The sequence below is a fragment of the Ochotona princeps genome, chromosome 27, assembly GCF_030435755.1.
Source record: "Ochotona princeps isolate mOchPri1 chromosome 27, mOchPri1.hap1, whole genome shotgun sequence".
NCBI lineage: Eukaryota > Metazoa > Chordata > Mammalia > Lagomorpha > Ochotonidae > Ochotona > Ochotona princeps.
The window spans coordinates 7,037,910-7,057,726 of NC_080858.1; positions in this window are offsets into that span (position 1 = coordinate 7,037,910).

A 19,817-nucleotide genomic window follows, 5' to 3' on the forward strand; every position below is an offset into this window, starting at 1 on the left:
ATGGCTCTACACTTTTTAAGAACTGAAAAAGCTTTCTATATAATTCAACATCAAAGACAAAGAAAGAATCCTAGTTAAAAAAAAAAAAAACCCTGATGTTTTTGGAAATTAAAAGCTCCACAGTTGCACAATCCCAGACCTCAGAGCAGCCTCACAATCAGAACGGAGGAAAAAAGTGTGGTAACAACCAGCTCTAAATGCTCAGTGTCCAGAGCATCCTTCTTTCTCCTAACAGCTTTTTATGAAAGAGGTAACCTTAAAATTAAAACCAGGATTTTCGGGGGGAGGGGGTAATGGAGGAGGCTGAACTGCAGAGTGAGAGGGAAAAACAGAGTGAGAGCGAGTCCAGGACTCGTGGCTGGACCAGGCCGAAACCAGGACTTCATCCGGGTGCCCCACAGAGATACACGGACCCAAGTTTTGGGCCCTCTGTAACTGGGGCTAAAGTCCTCACCTTGCATGCTCTGGGATCCCATACGGGCACCAATTCTAATTCTATCGTCCCTGCTTCCCATCCAGCTCCCTTCCTGCAGCCTGGGAAAGCAGTTGAGGGCGGGCCAAAGCCTTGGGACCCTGCACCCGTGTGGGAGGCCCAGAAGAGGCTCCAGGCTCCTTGCTTAGAAATAGCACAGCTCTAGCCATTGTGACTACTTGAGGAGTGAATCAGCAGACGGAAGATCTTCCTCTCTGTCTCTCCTCCTCTCTGTATATTTGACTTTCCAATAAAAATAAGATAAATTAAAAAAAAAATGCCTTCAGAAAAAGTTATGGAAAATGCATATTTTGAAAAAAATGCAGAAATTGAAAATATTTTACACCAAAAGCAACTGTTCAGTTTGCCCGTATCAATAAACCCCATTCAACCTCAGGTTCCTTTTGCCATCATCCCACACCCTTGCTATCCATTCCCACATGGTGCCCTGTCGGGAAAAATTAGAAAACTCTAGAAATGTAGCAGCACATGCTCACAGGCCACGCCTGGGGCCTCATCCCTACGGACCTTCTTAGACAGATGCAATGGTGACGGAGAAGCTGACATCAGCTTGCCTGACAACTGCCTCCCAGGACACTCTAGTTCTTCCAGGAAATGCAAACTTAACCAACTTAGAAGGGGCATGGACAGGACATTTCCTTAATCTCGGAGGGAAGGAAGGTCTCTTCTTGACCAAGATTCATCAGAATTTCTGAATGCAAGGTTCCTGTCTTCAGCAGGTTCCTCCCGCACTTGGCCATTCCAGCGCTCAGGATCCTCAGTGGGACGCACTCACTGGGATGCATTGGCGTTACTTACTCTGCTCTCTGCCTGACAGAAGGGCCTAGAAATCTCTGAGTGGCATTGATTTCTGTATCCCTCAGGGCCTACGGGTAGTGGAATTATAATTAGTGCTCCATAAAGACTTCTATCAAACTAAGCTTGGGTTTGTAATCTCAATTCTCCACTCTATTTCACTGACAGGTTCAGACCAGATACTAAGTCCTTATGTGTGCATCTATCTATCCACTCTGCTAAGGCGGCCTCAGAAAACTGATTCAGTCACTGCAGGAAACACATGCAGGATTTGCTACCCACCTTTCTCTGAGAGGATATAAAATGTGTTCTAATTACAAGTTCCCATTTCTTTGTGAATTAAATGTATCAGGATGCTGAGGACTTTTTCACATGATCCTGACTTGAGCATGAATCACTGGTCACTTCTTTCACCTGCACCCCTAATAACTGGGCAACGATTCTACCTAGAAGACTGAGAAAACACAGGCTCTGACCAGTGCAGACTGTATTCAATCAGCATTTTGAAAGAAAACAAAAAATACATGTCTGAGGTGTACCTTTAGTCTTCTTTCCTGACATCATGTAAGCAGTATTAGAAAGAGGTCTCCTCCTCACTATTATGAAGACAACACGTGCCTTAACCAAAAATCCAAACACATTCCATTGGCACACCAGACACAACATTCTCCATAGGTCCCAATGCCAGAGTCCTGCGTAAGCATCCACTAAACAAACATGCAATCAAACCCCAAAACTTTTCAACTCTTGGGTGATAGCAATGACATACAAAAGCTTTATTTTCTAAGTTCCTTTACTTGTCAGTAAGCATTCCGATACCTTGTTTGTCTCTCTGTGCATGTAACTTGACTACCTGCCACAGGAGGATTAGTTGTACTTCTGGAAATTTACTCTACATCAACTTTAGCAACTTCAGTTATATAAAGCAAGAAAGTGACATCCTTAAAGCTATGAAGTGTGAAAATTCAAAATTTCCTGTTCTAGGAACGGGTCATTTTGCATAGGAAATCTGTAGCGGATTTACTTAAAGAAATGCTAGTATGCTTCACTGAAATAAATATGCAAGTGTGAACATGAAAAGGTATCTCCAGAAATCATTACAGCATCTGCAAAAATGTATGTCTGCCTCCAGTAGAACAGTGAAACAAATTAGGCAAAACACAAAACCTCACATGCATTTACAGTCCAAGGCCACAAAGACACATGGCTTATCACAGGTGCAGTTCAACCCTTGCTCTGTATCAACAGTTTGAAGGCAATGATCATGTGAGTCTCTGCGATAGCACTGGAAAGTGATCATCTCAACCATCACTTAATCCAGTTCTTGGAAAGATCTAGCAAGCATGCATTCGAGCAAAGTGGCTGAATCTTGGTGAGAACAGCAAGCAAAATGGCATTTAACTTTTCCTGTTCTGGTGTCTCACTCCCCAGCACCAGCATAATCTTGAATTCCAACAAGTTCACAACCAAGGTGGCCTAGAAGCTGCCCGAGAAGCAGTGCAAGTTTGGAACTCTTCCAAAAACTTCATTTCCAGAAATGGTCACTGTTGACTTCTCTGGCACGTCTCTGAAAACACCACACGTGTGTTTGTCCTCATTTGACGTGACTCAGAGCTTGCAGCTTTGCCCAGTGCCAGTAACCTTTTCCCCGATGACATTTGTCAAAAATGGAGCCAGTCATTGAATGCCACAGCTGCCTGGGTGGCACTAACAGCTGCAGCAAACAAGCTCACCAAAGCCTTAAACCTTAAACGTAAAAACAGATCGTCCATGGGGTCTTAGTGCAGGAGGCAGGGTGCAGAGAACAGATGGTGCCATCCAAACCTAGAAAGGTAAGGTGCTGTGTGTGCATGTTCAGGGCTCTGTGAGTGCTCGTGAAAGCTCTCAACTCTCAGCAATCCCTGAACACACACAAAGTGAAAGTTGAGGCAGACTTGTGAGCACCTGCTTGAGCATGGAAGGCATGTACCCCTTGTACAGAGACCCTTAGCAAAGGCTGGGGCACACCCTGGTTCTAGGCATTTAAAGCAATAACTACCCAAACATTAACTGGCCAATGAGGTAACACCACAGAGATTTCCAGGGCCACACAGAACACCAGCTCCCATTGAGTTCTGGGAAGTCAGCAAACATGCATGCAGGGACCAGACCTGTGACATATGGCAGTAGCAAACCCTGGGAGGCGTTCAGTGATTGGCTCATGTGTGAAACTGGAATGAAACCTTTGGCTTCACCCTGGCCCTGCCATGGCCACTGCAGCCATCTAGGGGATGACCTAGTGGGTGAACCATCTCTCTCTTTCTCTCTTTCTGTTTCTCTCTCAACCTCTCTCACTTTCTGTACTCCTGCCTTGCAAATAAGTCAGTCTTCAAACAAATAAATCGCTTTCAAAAAAATCAAAATTGGAAAGATGCTCTTTTAAAAACATTAATGGGAAGACAGGTGACAAGGCTAGGAACAATGGAACAGCTCATTCAAAGTCATGAAAGAAAATGACTCCTGAAATGACTCCAAAGCCAGCAAAATAAATGTTTAATTATGAGGACAAAATTAAAATTTTTCCACTTAAACACACAAAGAGAGAGAGAGAGAGAGAGAGAGAGAGAGAGACAGAACTTACTGCTAGCAGACTTTACCTAGGAGAAACAGCTCCTGGGAACCCCTCGGGCTGACGGGAGAACTAGGGACAGCACTGGCTGGGCATAGGTGAAGCAGAGAAGACAGAACAAGTGGATGTGTCTGCAACTCTCCTCTTGATGTCTCATCCTTCTCCTGATCTATGCAGACGCAGGACACAGCTCTAGGTCTGGAGTGATGAGCGCACAATGTACGAAGATCAACAATATGTAATAACAGCACCAAGGACAATGAGGGAATGGAGCCAAATGGAAGTGAAGCTTTAATAAATCTTAGGTTAGAGTTACCCAAAACTCACCAAAAAAAAAAAATCTACAGAAGAAAAAAATAATGGAGCGGTTGGCAGAGAAAGCAGTGCGGGAGGAATTAATGAACAACAACAAACCCACTGGGGACCTACCTGAAAACCAAGAATGCAAGCAGAAAGCCCTGCTGTCAGGAATTGTATTAACAGAGTCAACAATCCAATCCAAAGGCAGAAACTGGCAAGATGACTAAAAAGAAGTAAAAACCATCACTGGTGGTTAAACACTCCTCCCATTTCAGCAGAACAGGGCACATCTCCTCCACCCCTCTGCTGATCGAGGGTGGCCCAGGTAATGCCAACGAAAGCTTTCACAGGATTATTGTGTTTTTCATGCCCCACTTGGGAAAGTGAGCAAAAGGTATAATCCCACTTTAAGTTGCCTTTATCAAATTCTTAATTAAGATGATACTAATCTCACCTTTAACCACTCTCTTGTACTGATCTCTAAGCCTGGAGCCTAATACGCTTCATGTAAACCCTCATCCTCTGGCAAAGCATGGATCCCACGTAACTGCAGCACTGCCTTCGCTACAACTACAGCTCCGAACTGTCCAAACGCACACGGAAAGCAATGTGGCGGGAGGATCCTGCAGACCTGCTCTCCACCACGCCCCTGCCCATGTGGTGGGCATCTCCATGGTCAAGATACACCTTCCAAGGGTGATGGCAGAGGCAGAAGAAGGCAACTCCACGCAGCAGCACAAGAAAGAATAGCTGTTTCAGCCATACCCCGGTGCTGACATGCACCCAAGTGGCAAAATGTGGCAAGGCCAACTGCTTTGCCAGATTTGTAACACGGCGTACTGGAAAGCAGCTAACATAATCTCCAGTTGCAATTTATTAAGTGTGTAACAAAAAGATTCTTCTCCTTTAAAGAGTTTGAATTTGGTGCAACCTCTGCAAGTGACAATAAATGTATCACTACTTCTTTAACTAGAGTCCTACGGCACACAGCCAACAGTGGTTTTTGTAGTAAAGGTTTGACAGGGGAACAAACATCACATGCAGGTCAAGAAACATCTAAATAAATTTTAAATTAGGGAATAAAGATAGACCCAAAAGAACAGTGCTTGGTACACATGATACTTCTTCATGGAGATGTAACTGTTGCTCAGGGAATTTATTCTAAAATATTGAAATAAGACTTCCTAGTGGTGGTGTAGTCTACAGATAAGAGTACACATCTAACAATATTCGTGTTCAAACTGGAGCTCTACTGTCCGCTCTTAACACAACCTCACAGGAGTTTGCCCTCTTGTTGGATACTCTGTTTCCTTGCCCATGAAATCTGAGGGAAAGCCAATATGAAGCAGTAATGGCTGTAACTCAGTGGAACAAGAGATGTCAAGGAACTATGCATGACTCCAGGCACACAGATTCCCATGACTCACATCAGCAGCACAGGTGCCATTCTACATGGTACAGATTCCATCTAGATCGGTGGCAATAATAGTAACAGGGGGAACGGAAAAGTAACTGCTCTAGACTAAACCCATAAAATGAATGTTTTGCATCTAGATAATCTCTAAGGAACTTCGAGTTTCTGGATTCAACTTCTCTACCTTGAAAACAATCGCACTTAAATAAGAGACTAATGGAATTATGATTCCTTAGGAAGGACTACACCATTATAGTAAAATGGGGAAAAATACTTTGGGGGTGGGAGTTTTGGGGGGCATCCCAGTCTACACAAAATTGTACCACATAATCCAAAAATTCTAAAACAAAAGACAGTGACAATGGTACAGTGCTGTGGCACAGCAAGTCAGTCACTGCCTGACAAGCCTGCATCTCATGTGGGAACCAGTTCTAGGTTGTCTGTTCCTTTCCAACCCAGCTTCCAGTTAAATGCCTGGGAAAAGCATCTGAAGATGGCAAAAGTACTTGGGCCCCTGCCATCCACATGGGAAACTAGAAAGAAGCTGCTGGCTCCTGGTTTCAGCATGGCCCAGTCCTGGTCATCACAGCCAAATGGCAAGTGAACCAGCAGATGAAAGATCTCTCTCCCTCTCTCTAACTCTAATTTTCAAATTAATAAATAAACAAACTAAAATGTTCTGCTTTGTGTAACTCTTTGATTTCTCTCAAGATATACAATGTCTACAAAAAACCCATAGTGGATGACACAACAGTAACACACTGCGCGCATCCTCTCTGAGATGACAACCAGGGCAGGGTGTCTGCTCTCCTTGTCCTGAAGAACTGGACGTCTTCACTGGCACAAGGAGAGGAGAAAGCAAAAGGCAGAGATGGGAAAACAGGAAGTAAGTCTGCCTCTATTGGCGCAAAGTGTGACTCAGTCCACACAGAAAATGCTAACGGGGCCTGCAGCAATACCCTAACGGCTCAAGTCCTCGCCTTGCATGTGCCGGGATCCCATATGGGCACCGGCTCTAATCCCAGCAGTCCCGCGTCCCATCCAGCTCCCTGCTTCTTCCCTGAGAAAGCAGTTGAGGACAGCCCAAAGCCTTGGGACCCTGCACCCACATGGGTGGCCCGGAAGAAGCTCCAGGCTCCTGGCTTCAGATTGGTTCAGCTCCGGCCATTGTGGCCACTTGGGGAGTGAACCAGTAGATGAAGGATCTTCCTCTCTGTATATTTGTCTTTCCAATAAAAATAAATAAATCTTAAGGAAAAAAAGAAAAAGAAAATGCCAATGAATCTATAACTAATAATTTAAGATGCCATATATATATAAAGATAGATAGATCAATAGATACCCTGGGAAGCAGCAGGGGATGGCTCAAGCACTTGGTCCCGTCATCCATGTGGAAGATCAAGACTGGGTTCCCACTTTCTAATAGAAATCAGCCCTATCCACATTTGAAGTGTATATACACACTGATTTATTTGTATAAGTAACTCAAAATTGCTTAAATAAATAATACAAACACAATATTATAATATATAATATGGATACATACACATGTATAAAACAATATATTACACAATTTATTTATAGAAACTATTAAAAATGGAGACTTTTAGGTTAGCATTTATAATAGCATCAAATAACATTAAGCAACTAGTAAATTCAAAATTTTTATTAAAACTTCAACACACTGAGAGAAATCAGACTTAAATGAACAGCATTTTAGTTTCTTAATGAATTACAAAAGAGATAACAGATCAATCATCCCAAACGAATCCCTAATTGCAAAGCAGTATTAACAAAAAGCCTACAGAGCTGTCTCAATAGAAATCAATACAATGACTGTCACACCTGCATGGAAAGGGCAGGAGCCGAACCACCTCGAAACAATTGGAGAAATAACAAAAGTAGGACTCGGGCTTCGCAGGATTCCACTGCCTCATTTCAAGACACCCTAGACCCTATATTAACAAAGACATGCCCCTTTGGCCCCAGAAGACACACCCAGAACAACAGAACACAGGAGTCCAGAAAGAAAGCCACCTGTGCACTGTCAACCATTTGTCCAAAGAGTTAAAAAAAAAAAAAAAAAAAACATGGTGAAGAAAGCACAATGTCTTTTCATCAGGTGAGGCAGGAAGCTGGCACCCATCAGGAGGACGGAGGGCACTGTGGGGAGGAGCGCTGAGCCACTCCTCACACCCTACACAAAGACCAACTCCCAGTGAGCCCAGCCCTGCAGGGAGCATCGCTACCACTACAGAAGTGTTTGGAGAAAAGAGCATCTCTACAATGTTGTGTTAGGCAGAATGTCTTGGGATTGCAAGCATTAAGTTATAAAAGAAAAAAATAAAATCTGATAAACTGGATTTCTTCAGAATTACAACCTTCGGCTTTAGAATGATGTTGCTAAGAAACTCAAAAGACATACTCCAAGAAAATATCTGTGAATACATACACATCCAAGACTTGTACCTAGGTCGTACAAAACTCATAATTCTATATTTAAGAAAAACAATAAAATGGACAAAAGATGTAAATAGCCATTCAACTAAAAAAGACTCACAGATGTCACATAATTCCCAACCAGTCAACGAAAAAATTCAAACTGAAACATCAATGACTTCTCTCTAAATATCTATTAGAACAGCCAATATTATAAATAAAACTGCAAGTGCTGACCAACATGCTGGGTCACTGGAATCACCAAGCACCATGAGCGGGAATGCAAAATGAAACAGTTACCTTGGAAAAGACTTTTGTTCTTGCAACAACAAGTGAACATGCAATTGCCACGTGTCCAAACAATTCTACTTGTAGGTTGTTAACCAAAAGAAATGAAAACACAGGTAGCCCCGCACAAAGCCCTCTGCACAGACACACACCAAGAACTACATACCAATGAGTATAGCAGCTTCATCCCCACGTGCCAATGCTGAAAACAATCTAAAGGCCCAGAGATGAGCAAACAGATAAAAATACTATCACATATTCATATAATAAAACACTACACAGCAATCAAACTGACAACACTCTGGTACAAACATCAACAAGAATGAATCACAGAGCATGAAGCCAAAGCAGAAGGCCACATCCGATCTGGTTTCAATCACAAGATGTTCCAGAACAGCTGAAGTTAAGAGACACGCACTAGTTGTCAGGATCCAAGGGAAAGCAGGGGACAGAGAGAACTTTCTAGAATGATGGTTACATATCCTTGTCTACACTGTGGTGGTGGCGGCTACATGATCATATTCACATGTCGGAGTTCACAGGACGATACATTAACAATTTTTTTATTTGTCGCAAGCTATAACTCAGTCAGCCTAGAGTTTAAAAGAAGCAACATATGGGCTTTTGAAATATGCAAATCCTCACTGGGTATGGCAATGAGGGAGGAGCAACAGGAAGACCAGAAATAAAAAAAAAAAAACCCTATAAACCTAAAAAAAGAACCACTAGTAAATGGGAGGAAAGGTGCCTATATGATGGCCCTGCAGTACATACTTCGAGGATGAAGATGATTCAAAAGTTAAAATGGTCTCGGAAGTTTCGAGCCAGTCGCTCCATTAAGAAATACATTTTTCCACTCAATAAAACTTAAGAGGTAAGTTATAACTTTCAGCATTTTGTTTTCTTTATGTTTATTCCATGTGGCTTATACCGTTACTAGGAAACCAGTCCATAATAAGATTTCCCAGCCCACAGAAAAATCTCCTAGCCAGCCTACGGGATCCCAAACTTTGTAACCAGGGCAACTGATGGGTTCGCTGGCACCACACAGGTGCACCTTACCTGGCCTGTCCTATGTCCCTTTTCCCTCAGGGGGACAGTAGAACCAACCCAACCAAGTCTGTTAGCACAAGGGCATGTCAGGACAGCAAGAGCTGAGCTTCAATATGACAATCTGATACCCACCCAACTAAACACTCCGGTGGAGGGACGGAGATGAAGGACTTAAATTCAGGTGAAAGTTGCATGCTACTGCAGCCCCCTGCCTGGAGGGGAAGGTGACCGCGCACAGACGCTGAGTCACCTCCTGCTGTTGGGAAGCCTTTACCTCCAGGAAACCCTCAAGGAAGTGAGGGACAACAGCAGCCCCAGCAGCATTCTAATCAACGGTGAGGGGGAAAAAATACTCATCAAAGGAAAGCTTAAAAAAAAAACAAAGGTCTCCAGTCCTAAGCTTCCCCACCCTTGCGGCCGCACGCGCACGCGCACCCGGAGGAAACGTCTTCATTGTGGGTGAACAGGAGGGCGCACTGGTGCAGGTCGAGAACGCCCTCCCCCAAACACCTGGCAGGGTCCTCAGCTCCTGCAGTCACCCCCGAATCACCCCCTGGCAGGGTGACGCGTGGTCCGGATCGTCACCGGGCAATGTGACTAGGGACGCGCTCCGCCAAGAAAAGGGAGACAGGAACCCCGGGCGCGTCCCTGGGAGCCGCAGCTTAGGGATAAAAGCCTCGGCGCGGTGGGCGCGGCGCTGACACCACAGTCACGTGTGCCGCTGCGTGGACGCCGGGGGAAGAAAAACACTCGAGCCGGCAACGTACAGGTGTCTCCTTCCTGGCGGGGCGAGCAGCGCGTGGGCGGCCACCCCCGGCCCAGGGACGCGCCCCGCACGCCCGCCCGCAGGCCCGGGAGCCCAGCGTCCATTTACCTGCTCCCTGCTCGGGCTCCTTCGCTGCCTCCCGCCGTGCAGCTCCCCGCCTCGGCAGGTGGGCCAGCCCCGGTGCGCTCACACCCCAAGGCCTCCGCGACCCCGGCCCCAGCGGGCACCCCGAGTGGGGGCAGCCCTCACACCTCCCGGCGTCGGACACCTCTGCCCCCGGAAGTTGATTTCCGCCAAGGCCCGCCCCGCAGCCCTGCGCCCGTCACTCAGCGCCAACACGCGCAGGTCACGTGGGCCGAGGCTGGGGTGTTGAAGTGCCCAACCTTGGTGGCTCCTGGCTTGATGGGCATTCAGACAAGGAGCTTATGGTCTAGTGGGGAAGAAAAGTAACCTGGGTGTTGGGGAGCCTGAATCTCAGGAGCAGACACTGTGTGCACTTGAACAAAATTGGCTCTGACATACACACGCTGTGCTGTGTAGTGGCCGCCCGCACGGTGCACTGACAAGCCTTCCCCAAGAGATGGACTAAGTGGGTAGTGAGCAGATTCAATACTGCATAGATAACTATTGCATGACCCACCTCAGCTCCCTCTCCGTACTCACCATCCCCGTAAGAAGTGTTCTTCCACACAGCGGTTGACCAGCCTACTGGACCTCCACGTGGAAGGCAACCAGCCCTCTGTGAACCTTGCACTCCAACATTCATCACACTCTTCTACACCCAGAAATCTAGCACAGTGCCTAGTGATTGAAATTTTTTTAAAAAGTTGATCAATATCTCCTTTTTTAAGATTTTATTTTGCTTCCATTTAAAAGGCAGATTTACAGGGAGAAGAGGGAGAAAGAGGTCTTCCATGTGCTGATTAACCTCAAATGGATGCAAAGCCCGGAGTTGAGCCAATTCGAAGCCAGGAGCTTCTTCTGGGTCTCCCACGTGGGTACAGGAACCCGAACACCTGGGCCATCCTCCACTACTTTCCCTGACCATAAGCAGGGAGCTGAATGGGAAGTGGAGCAGCCGGGACACACACCTGTGCCCATGTAAGCACCACAACTGGAGTTCCAGCCTACTATGCATAAGTATTTCCTGAACTTAATACAATTCCTGTAATATTGTTGTGTCTCTCATGCCTCTTACTGAGATCTCCAGAAGTTTCTGGAAATTACCATTGCTATCTCTACAAGCCCCCTCTGTCCCACCTAATTAGGTGTCCAGTATTAAACAGATTTATAATAATAGATTCATTTTTATTGAGCATTTTCTGTGTGCCTGGCATTGAACAATGCGTTTTTAATCCATTCACTAGCTTGGCATCACAGTAATCTTAGGAAGTACACTAATATTTCCACCTTTTAGATGATGATGCCAACTTCCGGAAAGTAGCTTGCCCGAGGGGCAGATCAGAGCCTAAAGCCACACGTGCCCAGCAGAAGGCTTTCATGTTCAGCTTCTACAGCCTACCACCTCTTTTTCATATCATCCAATTCTCAGTGAACCCAACACCACTACCTTCATCAAGTCTTTCTGCTATCCCCACATTAATCTGTATATTTTCTGTGCATAATTCACTTCACTGTAGGACACTCTCTCAGCTGTGCTATCATCACCACACTCAGTTTTAGAATATCAAACTACCGTTGGCAGTTATTTCCCATACCACCCACCCTGCCCCGACTCAACCTTACCCCAGGCACCCACTAATATCAGTATTCAGTTTTTATGCATTGGAATGTTCGATTACATGGATCCCAGCTGCATATGGTCTTCCTTCATTGGCTTCTTTCACTCAGCATCATGGGTTCAAAGTTTAGTTATCCATTCCTTGGCTGAGTGGCCTCCACTTTTTGGATCATACGAGTAACGCTTCTGTGGCCACTCACATGAAAGTTTTTATGTCTATACAAGGTTTCATTTTTCCTGCATAAAAACCCAAGGGCAGAATTGCTGGATCATACAACTCTGCGTTTAACCTTTTCAACAACCACCAGGCTGTTTTCCAAAGTGATTGTACCGTGTGGCATTCCTATAATTTCTCACTTGTGCCTTCCTTATCTCATCCAGTACCTTGTCAGCCTCCATTGCTTCTCAGTGTAGTTTCGATAGGACATCTTGCATTGTTGGGCACCCATGCTGTGAGTGCATACACAGGCCTAGCATCCTACAAGGTAGGGTGTGACCTCCTGGATGATATGTCTGATAGCTGCCCTCGAGAGGATCAAATCCAGAGATGCAATCAAAACAGATAGGACAGCAACAGCAAGCACTGAAATCAAGTTTATTGCTAAAATGCAGAGGAAGAACTCCTCACCCAACCTGTGTTAAATAGGAAGTACTTCTCATCAAGTGTAAAACTCCAGCAGAGAATGCATAGGAGCTGGCCAGGCTAAGGACATGAATGTGCTCCAGATGAAATAACACAGATCTGCACAGGTATTTCCTCTGCTATGAACTGTGCAGGCGGTCGTGTTCTGCAGGTAAGCAGAGCAGAAGCAAACAGAGGGGTGTAGGTCACAATGAAAGCTGGGCAAACTGTGCCGAGGAAGTGGAATTCTGTCCTGCAGGCAATGGAAAGAATGCTGGTTTACTTAAGCAAGCTTGGGGGAGAATCACTCCAGGAGTTAAGCTTAGGGGTGGGGAAAAGGCAGTTAGAAGACAAGAAATGGTTAGAGTGAAGAATTGAGCCAAGGTGATAGCCATGAAATTGGCCAAGAGAATTTGGAAGACATGTGAGCAGAACAAAAAGGAAACAATTAAAAATATATTGCAAGTTTCTGATGCTATCCAACCAGGTGTGGGATTTAAGAGGAAGACAGTGCACTTGTTGATAGAAACAATGCAATACTACAAGCGGGGGGGGGGGGGGTATCTTAGTTCATCCACAAGAGCCCAGAGACTGAGCAATGCATGAACAATGTGCAGACTGGGAATCTCATAAGCAAAGTGCTGACAGAGATGAACTGTGCTCCAGGCCTGACTTCTGCTTCAAAAATCAATCATTCCTTCTGGTTATATTCTCACAAGATAGAAGAGATGAGGCAGTGAAAAAAAGGAGGGAGGGGGTCTACATTTTACGAGCAACATGCTATTCATGAGTCATGCCTTCTCGACCTAACCCATTTTCTGTTAGAATCTAGTCTTCAACAAGGAATTTTGGAAAAGCACAGACATTCAGACAAGAGCAAGTGAGTTGTACCGATTGCAATATAACAATAATTGTTGATTTGTTTGCTGTTGCTGTCACCTCCATAAATGAGATCTCCTGGGACCATAGCAATGGCTTAACTGGCTAATTCTCCACCTATAAACTCTGGCATCCCAGATGAGTGTTAGTTCATATCACAGCTAATCCACCTCCCTTCCAGCTCCCTGATAGTAGCCTGGAGGAGCAGCAGAGGATGGTCCAAAACCTTGGGTCCTGCACCTGTGGGAGACCTGGAAGAAGCTCCTGCTTCCTGTTTCATATTTGTTCAGCTCCAGGTCATTTGGGGAGTGAGCCAGCAGATGGAAGATTTTTCTCTCTGTCTCTCCTCTCTATAATCCTGCCTTTCCAATAGAAATTAGTAAATCTTTTTTAAAAGGGGTGGGGAAGAAAAAAGAAATGAGATGTCCCCCACAAATTTCAATTCATATGGCAAAATATGTGATACCATATATGAGCCAACAGGCTGTAAGAAGGTATAAAATTCACATCAGGAGGAAAAGCAGGGCATATTTTCCAGGTAAGTCTACAAAATGGCCTTAGAACGGTTTCTTCTGGTTGCTATTGGGGCAGGGGAAAGGCAGGGCTAGGGTGAGAGTTTCCAGTGGCCGCTATTGCCCTAATCCTGAATTCACACTCTGAGAATATTCTGCTGGTATTTAATCTGAAAGCCTACGCACCAATTAATGAAACCATTGTAACTTCTTCAGATATCATCACTGCCAATTAACACCTGAGATCCTGCTAATTAGTCCAATGAAGCATAAAAATGAGTTTTCCTCTGAAAAGTCAGTGGTTTGTTAATTACCATAATTAACTGAATCCATCATTGGTGTTCACCTACATAGACGGAATAAACTATTTCAGAAAAAGGCCCTACTTTACATGGTCAAGTTTATAAGAAGCTAGCAAGCCCTATAGCCTACCCCCTTAGGGACATGGCCTTTCAAATTTAAAATCTAAATGTTTAAAACTCCAATGATCCTAGCATGGCAAAATGGAAAAATTTAACGTTCTGTTTAATTAAAGGGAAAGTCGTGCTCATTATGGAAATAACTGGAGACATAATGTCCATTATGGAGTCAAGGAATAAATTATTGGTGCCTATCCCCTCTCCTGTGCAAGTTCATCTTTGAAATATTTCCAATGCAAGTACCATCAAGCTTAGATCTTAGGGTGAGCCTTTAAACCAATCTCAAACTGGCAGGACATGAAGGAAAACAGAAGTTCCAAAATAACAAAATGTTGGGCTAGGCAACATCTCCGGTCTTGGTTACTTGCCTATGGGAATAACAAGAAGCAAACAGACCCCAAACCTGGAGTTTAAAGGAAATAGATTATTAAATATATCTTGGGCCAAACTTCAGACTATTCTCGAATATTTACACCCAGCCTCATAAGAAATTAGTTACTAAACTGGTAAAGCCCCCTGAAAAAAAAAATAAATCATTCGGTAAAGAAGCATCTTTCCCAGTGATTATCTCAGATGAGCTCCCGGACACACAGAGTTCAAAACACTAACTGCTCAGAAGACTCACACTAGGGCCAGTTAGGATTTCTCACTCCCCCGCTTACAGAATAGGAGAGGGACCAAAGACTGCTGTGTGGGGTTTTCATCATCCCATTTCAGATTGGAAGTTTTTATTACAACTATTTCAAACTTTGCTTTCAACTCCAATTTTCTGAGAGTAGGATGTTTGTCATTGGTTACCAGACAATAAGGAAACTCCAGAGAAGAGGAGTGTATTTTGGAAAGGGGGAAGGGGGAATGAGAAGTGTTGGCAGCAAAAGGAAATTTAGGGCCCAGCGTGGTAGCCTAGTAGCTAAATTCCTCGCCTTGCATGTGCCAAGATCCCATACAAGTGCTGGTTTTTATTCCAGCTGCTCCACTTCCTGACCCTTCACCCACATGGGAGACCTGGAAGAAGCTTCTGGGTCCTGGCTTCAGATCACCTCAGCTCTAGCTGTTACAGCCACCTGGGGAGTGAACCAGTGGATGGAAGATCTTTCTGTCTCTCCTTCTCTGTAAATCTGACTTTCAAATAAAAATGAATATTCTTAAAAAAAAAAAGAAAGGAATTTCAGTGGACCTGGGAGTTACTACCTAAAAATGACCTTAATTTTTCATCACACAATCAATCTTAGCCCTTCCTCGAGAGTGAGTCCAGAGGGGTCTAAGCCAGAATTAATTATCATAACCTCCTTGCTGCCGGCACAGGGGAGGGGAGTATCCATTCGGACGCTAATCCCCAAAACATATGAATATTTTCAGATGTAGCCAACAAGTGCGGAACTCAATGTAACTGTTCAATGGCAGTTGGGAGGGGCCTTTCTTCCTTCCCAGGAAGGGCAGTACAGAAGCTGCTAACTCCAGTTGCTTTTACCCGCCAACTTGCAAACTACAGTTTGACAGTAAAACAAACAACATGGATATAACCCAAACAAATGCACCCGAAGGTTTGATCAAATCAGTTCTAAAACGTCCTTCATCGCCACAGCACTTCTCATCTACAGGATCAATGGTTTACTGGTTTTAATCAAACTGGTTTTAATCAAGTCTTATTTTTCATTTTGCCCCTTGCTTTCCTAAGTGTCTCAACCAAGAGGAGATTCTCTCTCTTATGTTTATTTTATAAAATTGTCATTTTCTTCAGATGGAAAAGAACTTTATCTGCTTCCGTCCCTTTGTGTCAGAGCCATGCTGGAAATGAGCTACTTTCTTGGAGAGAACATCTATCAGATTTGGGTGCAACTGAGCTTTCATGTCATCTTTTTCGCTGAAGTGGAAGAGTACCTCATACAAAGGACATAAACATAACCTCTGAAAGTTTTAGATAAACAATTCCTGGTCCTTTTAATTGCCTACCACACGGAACTCACAAAATCTTCAATACGTGGAGGATGCACAATCGCTAACTTCTTACTCTGTTACAAATGATCACTGGTCAACATTTGGATTTGCATCTTTTACTTCAGAAAGGGCAAGAATTTCTCCTTCACCGTTTGAAAGCATGGATTGCTTCTATTAGCATCCCAGAAGCTAATACAAGTTCAAGGCAGCAAAGAGAAGTCGCGATTAGAAAAACTCAAAAATTTAATGACAATAGGTAAATTAAAACATGTATGTCCACTCTGTTTCTTTCCTCCTCATTACTTTCAGAAAAATAAGTTTAAAAACTCTTTTGTATCTATGCAATTAAAACATTCCAATGTTGGATTTTTTTTTTCACATTCTGGATCAATGTAGACACCTAAATTACACACTTAATTCCCAGTGGTCAATTAAGTGCCCTATCTCTGACTACGGAATGCTTTTATGGTGCATATTTAAGAAATCTAAAAATGAGCTAGGTTTTACATCCTTATTAAATTATGCCATTGCTTCTTTAGAAGTTAACCCACCACTTCTGCACATGTAGCAAGCAATACTCTGGGCAGAAAGCCATGCAGAAGTTGCTACTACGAAGATAAATTGAGTTTGAACTAAGCTTTTTCAAGATTTTGGTACACCACAAAGTTAACACATCATGAGAAAACTCTGAAGTTTAAAAAATGGAGTCTGAAAGAACACAGTTGAACCCCAACAAGCATACTCCCGAGGATCTGGTCATTCTCTTCAGCAGACCAGAAAAAGCAAAGCATTATCTGGGAGTGGTTGAAGGTTATTTCTCTTTCTTCAGGTTTTGTATTTTAAATTATTCCAATGGGAAAAGAGAATTTTGTGTCCTTATATCAAATTTTTACCCAGCACAGTAAAGAAACATGGTGGTCTAAACATCTGAAAGAAATGTATTCTTATTACAAACTAACTCTGCCTGTGTAATTGCCATATCATCAGTTTAGGAGTATTTGGCTTAGAATTTAAAACATAAGTAAGCTTCTAGTCAAATTTTTAAAATAGTATTTCTTATAAACTTGAAGCTGTAGTGAGGTTTTAAACTCAGACTATATTTAACCTGAAGTGTGTAGATCTGCCCCTGGTAAAAAGTCTCAAGGCCAATGCCATTTTGAGAAGGGAATTCATTAAGAATTAAGGCATTTCTTTCTTTCACCTAATGTTCATATTGTAAGTTTTGACTTCCATGGTACAATCGTCAGAATATTTTCTTAAGATGTATATCTTAAATCTCAGTATCACATAATAATTTTCCTGATATTTTCCAACCCACACTTACAAATGTTAATAATGCCCTCACTAGAGATTAAATGACAATATAATTACCTTCTAGCTTAATGAAGTTATTTTAAGCAAAATTAGATTTCTAAAATATTTCTAAAATCTAAGCTCTTATGGAAATATTTGATCATCAGATTCTGAGTATATTGGCCTACTGCTGAACGCTGTGATCAGGAATATGAACAATGCCATGCTATTTGGTTTCTGAGAAAACGCAGCGTAGTCTTCCTCTCTGTGCAGGTGCCTTTCCCCAGTCTCAACAATACCAATATTCTTCGCTAACTTTATGTGGTGTGACGTCAATATGCTTTAAAATTACAACTTCAAAGATAGATCTAACTTCCCATTACATGCATTTACTAAAATTCACATGTTTTGAGACTTCATGGTCTATAGAAGATCATTTCCCATCAACTTCAGGAAATCTATTCCATACGATTCATCAGACCACTCTATCCAGTTCACAGCCTTCTTCCTGGACCCTGGACTTCAAGCAAGTTAGTCTTCAGGCTTCCGTATTTTCTGCTCATTCTGATTTAGCCATCCTCCATGAGTGACTGCTCCTATTCATCACAAACTCTACCCCTTCATGTAAGTGATTCTGGATCTACAGACAGCTTCCACACAAAATCTTCCTTCACAGTCTGTGTGAATGCACTCCACAGGCCTACCCAAACTTCATTCATCATTCCTTCTTAGATGATCCCATGAAAATGTAGTGTGATCTAGCACCTCCCTGGACACCTGACCTTATTCCCTTATACCATGTGAGTGGATTCAGTGAGTGGGTTAGAAAATTGCTTTTGGGCACTTGAGTACAGAAATAAAATGCGATCATGGATCTTGTCTGCAATGGTCAACTTCAGCTTCTCCTTTATCTGTGCTTGATTTCTTCTGCTGATTCAGCTTTCACTGTCTATTTTGTTCATAGAACTGTCACAGTCTATTCATCTTCCCAATAATTCTGTCACTCTTGGCTGCCATGTATGATCTTATTGACCATTTAAATAAAATCTGACTTATGGCAGTGAAGGTCCACTGCTTGGTCTCTGTTTCATATGTTTTGACATCTCCTTTGCTACCACTGAGTCAAGTTCTAGAACATCTTCTAACTGACAACACTGGTCTAAATGATTGTATGGTGCTGTGGGTGCTCCTCTTAGCAGCTTATTCATCTTATGACCTTGGTAAACTGTGCTCTCCAGTCGTGCCTAGGAAACATATTTACTTTACAGTCTTCCAGCCATATGGCAATGAATTCATTCTAGCATATCCATTGTGCTAAGCTTTCTATTCCCTTCAGCTACCTTCAAGCCTAGTATTTCACCTCTTCTTGTTATTGACAGTCTGCTTTTATTGGCATTTGACCATCTTTGAAATTCCCATGCTCTGAATGTAAATCCTGGTGTTAATCCTCCGCTTGTTTCAGTCTCCCATTGCAGCAAACACTAATTTCTTTTTATGCAATCTAAGAAGTCTGCTAGCATCAAAGTGTCTTATTTTGCACACTCATTTGTTCATTACTTTTCTTTCCAGCATCGAGGTTGCACGGCAACAGCCATCCAATCTGGTTATCCTTACTGCTGCTTTACTTCCCATAAATCTCAAATATCTATTTACTCAATCCATTTGGCCAATTCACCAGCACCGAACATTTTAACAACTGGACAACTCCTGTGTGCCAATGGCTACCTGGTAAGATTTTCATTATCAGCAGCCAACAAATGGCTCACCCAGTTCCCATCTTACCACCTACTCACTTGAACCAGTCCTGCTGCTAAGACTCACAGGTTATGTACTCAGGAAGCCGGAATTGAGGCAGTGTCAGGTACAAGATGTTTCCCAGGGGTCAGATCTTTGATGGAAAGGGAAACAAGCCAGGGCAGCCAGGCAGGCACAGTGGAGCCTTAGCCAACGTACCAGGATGTCCTTGAACAAATATGCCTGTCAGCACTGCCTTGCATCCTGTTGACATGATCAGATATTTGCATCCTCACTTCTCTCATTCACCAGAAGCAAACTCCCCTGGGAAAAGTGGGGCCTTTGGAATGAAAGCCTCCATATCTGAGCAGATCATAAAAGTGGTAAGACTGTACTACCTGAACCACCAGCAGCTAGCTAAGGAACCCTGCTGCAAGGGAAATCTCGCATATGACACCTCTTGTAAATGTCTCCATGCCTGAAGAATCACTTGTTTGTTTCACGAACATGCTATTTCCTCTTT